This window comes from Perognathus longimembris, chromosome 6 (assembly GCF_023159225.1).
Source record: "Perognathus longimembris pacificus isolate PPM17 chromosome 6, ASM2315922v1, whole genome shotgun sequence".
Taxonomy (NCBI): domain Eukaryota; kingdom Metazoa; phylum Chordata; class Mammalia; order Rodentia; family Heteromyidae; genus Perognathus; species Perognathus longimembris.
The window spans coordinates 12,769,664-12,776,857 of NC_063166.1; positions in this window are offsets into that span (position 1 = coordinate 12,769,664).

Below are 7,194 nucleotides of genomic sequence, written 5' to 3' on the forward strand. Positions count from 1 at the left end.
ATGAGACTCTTATCTCCAATACACTACTCAGAAAAAGCCATAAGTGGAGCTGTGACTCAAGTGGTAGTATGCTAGCTTTGAGTAAAAGAAGCTCAGGAGCAGTACCCAGGCTGAGTTCAAGCACCAGGACAGGCAAAAAAAAAAAAGGCTTATGTCCTATATTATATTTAACCACGATAACGATGTCATTGGCCATGGCAGAAGAGTACTGCCAAAGTATAGTGAAGCCATCTATAACTAAGTATTCTCTGGTGTGGGCTGGGAATATGGCCTAGCTTGCCTCATATACATGAAGCCTTGGGTTCGATTCCCCAGCACCACATATAGTAGAAAATGGCCAGAAGTGGCGCTGTGGCTCAAGTGGCAGAGTGCTAGCCTTGAGCAAAGAGAAGCCAGGGACATTGCTCAGGCCCTGAGTCCAAGCCCCAGGACTGGCCAAAAAAAAAAAAAGATCAATAAGTACTCACTGGTGACAAAACAGAGTTCTATATGCTGCAGTTTTGCAGCAGCATTTCTGGGCCCTTCTTGCTTGAGAACCTGGTACCACATCAAGCAGTCTGAAGCTCCCTCACGAAGCTTCTCTTTCCTCCACTCATTCTCAGTTCTGGGTGTTGTGGGATTTGCTTGTGCCTGGGACAGGGTCTCAAGCTTCCTGCTCAGAGAGTAGCTGGCCACAGAGCGTTGAGGTACAGAGGCATGTCTAGAGACTAAGATGATCAAGAGAACTAGAAAGGGGCTGGGGATATAGCCTAGTGGCAAGAGTGCCTGCCTCGGATACGCGAGGCCCTAGGTTCGATTCCCCAGCACCACATATACAGAAAACGGCCAGAAGCGGCGCTGTGGCTCAAGTGGCGGAGTGCTAGCCTTGAGCGGGAAGAAGCCAGGGACAGTGCTCAGGCCCGGAGTCCAAGGCCCAGGACTGGCCAAAAAAAAAAAAAGAGAACTAGAAAGGACCCCTGAGCCTTCTACCTCTTGCCTAGAAGAGGCATGAATCCCTTGGCTGGTCTCCCTTACCCACACCAGGAAGCTTTCTTCTATCTAATACACAAGTATAAATCAGCATAGGCTAACTGCTGTAATAAACAGTTTCCAAGAATCAGTAGTGCAGCACTGTAATCTATTGTGGTCAGCAGAATGCCTCTGCTCCACACCGTCATCCAAGACGCAGGCTCCTTCCAGCCTGAGAAACCACTGTCTTCCACACACAGTCCAGACAGCTGCCATTGGCAGGGGAAAATTAGATAGCACAGAGAAGACACCCTCATACCCCGTAGGCAAGAAGTCGTCATGTGGCCCTCCCCAGAAGCCAGGGGGCTGAATTGGAGCTGAAAGCTGAGTCTGGAAAGAGGAAATAAGTTTGATGACACCCTAGCCAGTCTCTTCCACAATGTCTGTTCGTGATCCATGTGACAATCTGATATCTGACGTGTGTGTGTGTGTGTGTGTGTGTGAGAGAGAGAGAGAGAGAGAGAGAGAGAGAGAGAGAGAGAGAGAGAGAGAGAGACACGCAGGATATGAAGGATGGCAGGGCCTTAGCAATGCCATGGCTGCGAGTTCTTCAGACCCTTCCTTAGTAGCATTCTCTGCTGTTACTTTGCTGGGAAGGGCTGGGAGATTAGGTTAGCATCTCCTTCCTCAGTCTCACATCGTCCCCTGAGCACTAGACCGTGGTCCTCACAGACCGGTGGCACGGAAGAGCAGAGCTGGACCATCCCGGTCTCAGCGGAGCAGCCTGCTCTTCCCTCTCTACCACAGCCAGCAGGGGAACGGGGCAGCCTGGGAGACCAATCATCCCCTACCCAGGCCCTCTGGTGTCCCCTGGGTGATTAAAGAGGAGGCTAAAGAGTGGAATGTTATTACAGCTTTTCCATAATGCAATGTCATCAGCAAGCCCCGGGCCTCTGGGCAGCACCCCGGCAGCCCCATCACTCTTCCCCAGCCGCACAGGGCTTCTAGACCAGGCAGGAAAGGGCAGGCAACAGTCTAAGAAAACAAATGGTGAGGCGAGACCGCTCATCAGCAGCTCTTCAAAATGATCTAAACTTCTGACTTTTGATTTAAATCTGCATGCTCTGTGGCCAAAAACATAAACCAGACGATGAGGGAGAGAAATGAAACGAGAGTGCCGCCAAGAAGCCGCGGGGAGGGGGGCAGCGGAGGGCAGTCTTTGTGTGATGCTGGGCTGAGCCGCTGCCCGGGCAGCTTGACTCCCAGCCTGTTTTCATCCCGGTTATCCTTCATGTCTCAGCCCTTCCCTCCCCCTCTGCCACTAAGCCACCCGAGAGCCCGTCCAAGAACAAACTCCAGAAGCTATCTGGTCCTGATTTGCCCCCCTAGACTTGCTCCCTCAGCCCTCCCAGACAAGCAGGGATGGGAATGGCAGGGGGTGGGGGTGGGGGTTAAGGAGATCTGGATTTAGAGTCTAATGTCCTTCTCTTTAGGTTCATTTATTCAACAAACGTTTAGTGTGACTTCAGTGTGTCAGGCTCTGCTGTCCAATAATGACTAGTGCTTTAACCCAAAGGAGACAGGGGATGGACCTGTTTCATTTGTGCATTCGCTCATTCATTTTAACCGGGTCTCCTTAGGTAGCCCAGGCTAGCCTCCACCTCGTGGGTCTTCCTGCCTCAGTCTCCTGAGGGCTGAGATAGCAGGTGTGTGGGACACCATGGCAGGGCACGAGGCAGATCCCCGAGGAGGCAAATGACAGCTAAGAGCTTGGGGCACACCAGGCTGCAGTCTCCAGCCCCGCTGAGGCCTAGCCTGCCCACCTGAGCGCTGGGGTGTCTTTGTAAAAAAGCTCACTTTCAGAATAAGGTAGCCAGTGAGACGCTTGCCATTGCCTTGGCCCTCAGGGCATTAAATGGCCATTCTGATGCAAGTCCAGTCCCCTATTTTTTTTTTTTGTAACATATCTAGGTATTGTAGCCAATTCTTTCCTCCAGTTGAATAACTTAAAAGAAGAAAAATCAGGCAATTGTGCCCCACAATGAAGCTAAGTATTTAATTCCTTTTTAATGTTTACATTATTAACATCAGCATTACAAAATGATATTTTTACTTTCAAGCCATTTAAATGTGCAATTTGGTGTCTAGATTACTGGGATCATTATAACTTAAAAACTGAAGCAGTGCTCCCTCCCTTCTCTCTCCTCCCCTACTAATGCCTGGTTTCTATAAAGAGCTACCAGGGCTCCACAAAGCCCAAATACCCATTCCAAATGGCTGGGGAGGGGCAGCACCAGTGGGGGTTTTCACTGAGCCAGAGGAGGCTGCATTCAGTGTGGAGTGAGTGACAGCTAGCAGGTGGGTGTTGAAATGGTCATCAATTCCCAGAGGGACTGAAACCACTGAGCTGCCTTCCAAGAAGCGTCCATTAATGTGCCCAGAATGGCGCTGGGTGATTGACAAGCTAGTAAGCCCAGACTCTGGCTCAAAATACCCATGGCACTGGGAGAGGAAAGGGGCCTAGGTAAAACAACAACAAGAGGACCCTAAGGCCCCTTGGAAAATGATACATAAGAGCTATTGCAGTTTGCTGGCCCATTCTGCCTCCCCATGGTAAATCTTACAATGGGGATATATAGAGGCAGTGTGAGTGGTTTATTGCCATGACATCACAAGGAGCCAGGGGCCTCAAATCCCAAATCTCCACTCTCTCCCCACCCCTCCACCTAGTGACGCATCTTCTCTGTGTCTCTGTTTCCACTCCTGTCAAAAAGGGGACTGCAGTGGCACTTGAGCCATCAGGAAACAATGCGTCCATCTGCATAAGGCATTTAGAACAGTGACTGGCATGAGGTAAATACTGTTTTTAATTTACTATTATACTACTCATTATATTTTAATTCTATTTTGTTGGTTGTGGGGCTTCACCTAGGGCCTGAGCCCTGTCCCTGAGCCCCCTTGTGCTGCAGGCTAGCACTCTACCACTTGAGCCACAGTGTCACTTTCAGTTTTTGAGTGGCTAATTAGAGATAAGAGTTTCCTGGGAAGTTTTCTGTCCAGGCCAGCTTCCTCAGATCTCAGCCTTCTGAGTAGCTAGGATTACAGGCCAGAGGTACCAATGCCCAGCTATTATTTCCATTTTAAAATGAAGAAACCAGAGCTCAGAGGAACTAAAACACCACTGAGGTCAGCTTCTGTGAGGGCCTCCATGTCCCTCTGCCTGGAAGTCTTCCTTGCCCACCTTCATGTGGACCTTAGTGACTCAGGTCCAGCTCAATCACAAGCCCTTTGGGCCCCACCCAGCCACACCTCTGTAGATGCTGTACCCTGACATGATCTCTCTCTCTCAATCTGGACCTTATCACATCTGAAATTACCTTGTTTACTTAGTAAACAAGTTAAGTTGTTATTAGCATTGTATGAATGCATGATGGTTGTTACCTCAATGTATCCATGTAAAATCCACATGTGGCTTCATCATCCTGTCTGCCCCACAACAACATAAAGTCACCAGCACTGAGTCACACTTGGCTTAATGCTCTGCTGTCATTGTCTTCAAATTCTTTTAATGTGTGCGTGTGCGTGCGTGTGTGCGCGCGCACGCACGCGCACACTGATCTTAGGGCTTGAACTCAAAGCCTGGGCACTGTCCCGGAGCTGTTTTGCTCAAGGCTAGCAGTCTATCACCTGAGCCACAACTCTACTTCTGGTTTCTTCTTTCTTTCTCTTCTCCTTCTTCTTTCTTCTCCTTCCTCTTCCTCCTCCTCCTCTTCCTCTTCTTCCTCCTTCTTCTCTTGGTGGTTAATTAGAGATAACAGAATAGTCCCATGGACTTTCCTGCCTGGGCCTCCTGAGTAGCTAGGACCACAGGCATGAACCACAAGAGCCCAGCTTCTTCATTTTTGAACAACAGACTTCATATTTCCATTTTGCACTGGCATCCAAGAAATCATATTAGGCAGTCCCAGATGACTGACTGAATGAACGAACGAGCCCGCAGTCTATCCCAGGTCTGTCAGACTCCAAAGCCTCCCTAGTGACCCTGTGCCAAGCAGGCCTCCTGATGGAGGACGGGAGGTGGACACAGTCGTCATACACACAGACAAGACAGCCACATCCAGGGGCCAGGAGAAGGCTGACCTTAGGAGGTGCTCCCCTGAACTTCCCCTGGTATCCAGTCATTCTTCTCAACCTCTCATCCCACTTAGCCCCTGAGTGGAAGGAAAGCCATCTGCTGCCATCTCGTGTTACTCTTCCTGATGCCTCAGACAGAGGGGCCTCACTCCAGGACAGCTGTTGGCCAGCCAGGGGCCCTTCCCAGCCACAGCTGTGGTGAGGCCTCAGGCAGAGTTCTATGGCCCTGGGGCTCCAGCACAGCCCTAGGTGCCTGGAGCTTGAGCATACATGGACAAATCCTTGTTCTCTGAGAATTAGGGCAGTCATTATAACTTGCAGGCTTTAAGCCAAGTGCTGGTGACTCACACCTATAATCCTAGCTACTTGGGAGGCTGAGATTGGGAAGATCAGGATAGTGGGCCGATATGGCAGAAAAGTCCTCAAGACTCCATCTCCACCGAAGGATGCTGGATATGGTGGTGTGTGCCTCAGTTCCTAGAAACAGCAGGAAGCCTAGCACAGACCATGGTGTGGGTATGCAGCCAGGAGGGAAGAGACACTTTATTTAACACACACACACACACACACACACACACACACTGGAGGTAAGGTTCAGTGGTAGAGCACATACCTAGCAAGTATGAGGCCCTGAGTTCAAATCCCAGTACCACCAACAAAACAAAACAAAAACCTTTGAGGCCATAAATACAGCTGAGATGAGTCTGTGGTTGAGCTGAAAGCTTTAATCACCTCTTTTCCACTCCAAGAACTCATCTCAGATAGGCATCATTCACCTGGGGCCCAGGGGTTCTCCTTCAACGGATCTTCACTCTTAGCATCTTTGAAGAAGCTGTTCCCTGTTAAAAAAAAAAAAAAAAAAAAAAAAAAACCTTTCGAAATTAAATTACTCCCTTATCCTCTCCGGCCCAAGGCCTGCCTCTCGCGGCTGCCAAGATCTCCTTCCCTTCTTTGCCCTGAACAGCTAGAGTAATATTTCTTCCTCTGAATTCTACAGTACTGTCTAGTACACTCATATGTGCATGAAGTACACCATTAGGTGATTTGATCTTGTCACTGTCACAAAGGACTTATACAAATGAGAGTGGCCACAACATCAGTGAGTGATATAATTTCATGGGACTACCTTTTTAGATGAGGTACTAAAATACTGGATAGACTGACTGTACTTCAAAGTCTATGTCCTCGTTAACTTTATGCTTTAGTTATGTGTACACTCCCAGACTCAAGACCTGGAAGGTGAGAGCTTCCTGGATTTGCCTTACAAAGTCAATTGGGGCCAAAATGAGAAGAGGTTTGGGGGAAACAATTGCTGTACCCATGGTTGTGGCTCAGTGCAGGACTGTGAATGTGCAGACTGAGGCTTCCTAAGGAAAATATGGATGGTGGGACAATCCGTTGAACACAAAAATCAGTCCACTGTGGTGATATAACTAGTTGTGTGAAAGAGAGGAAATGGGAGAAAAAAAAAAAAAACCTTAGTGGGAAAAAATACTTGAAAACTACTTTTCCAACAAGGGAATCAAACCCAGAAGATATGGGGAACTCCTAAAATTCAGGAACAACAGATCCAATTACAACATGAAGGACTTGGGCTGGGGATATGGCCTAGTGGCAAGAGTGCTTGCCTCGTATACATGAAGCCCTGGGTTTGATTCCTCAGCACCACATATAGAAAAAACGGCCAGAAGTGGCACTGTGGCTCAAGTTGCAGAGTGTTAGCGTTGAGCAAAAGAAGCCAGGTACAGTCCTCAGGCCCTGAGTTCAAGCCCCAGCATTGGCAATAAATAAATAAATAAATAAAAATGAAGGACTTGAATAGACATTTCTCCAAGAAGTATTTAATCAACACCACCAATCATTAGAGAAATGAGAATCAAAGCCATGTGAGATACCACCTCACAGTGGTTCGCACAACCACTGCAATGACAATGGACAATAAATGCTGTTGGTGAGGACACAAAGAAACTGGAATTCTTTGCCCTGGCTACAGAGCACAAAATATTAAAAGTGGAATTGCCATATGATTTGGGAATTCTGTTTCTGTGTATACTCAAAAGAAGCAGAGGCTGGGGCCTAGCTTATGGAAGATCTCTTGGCTACAGTGTTCAA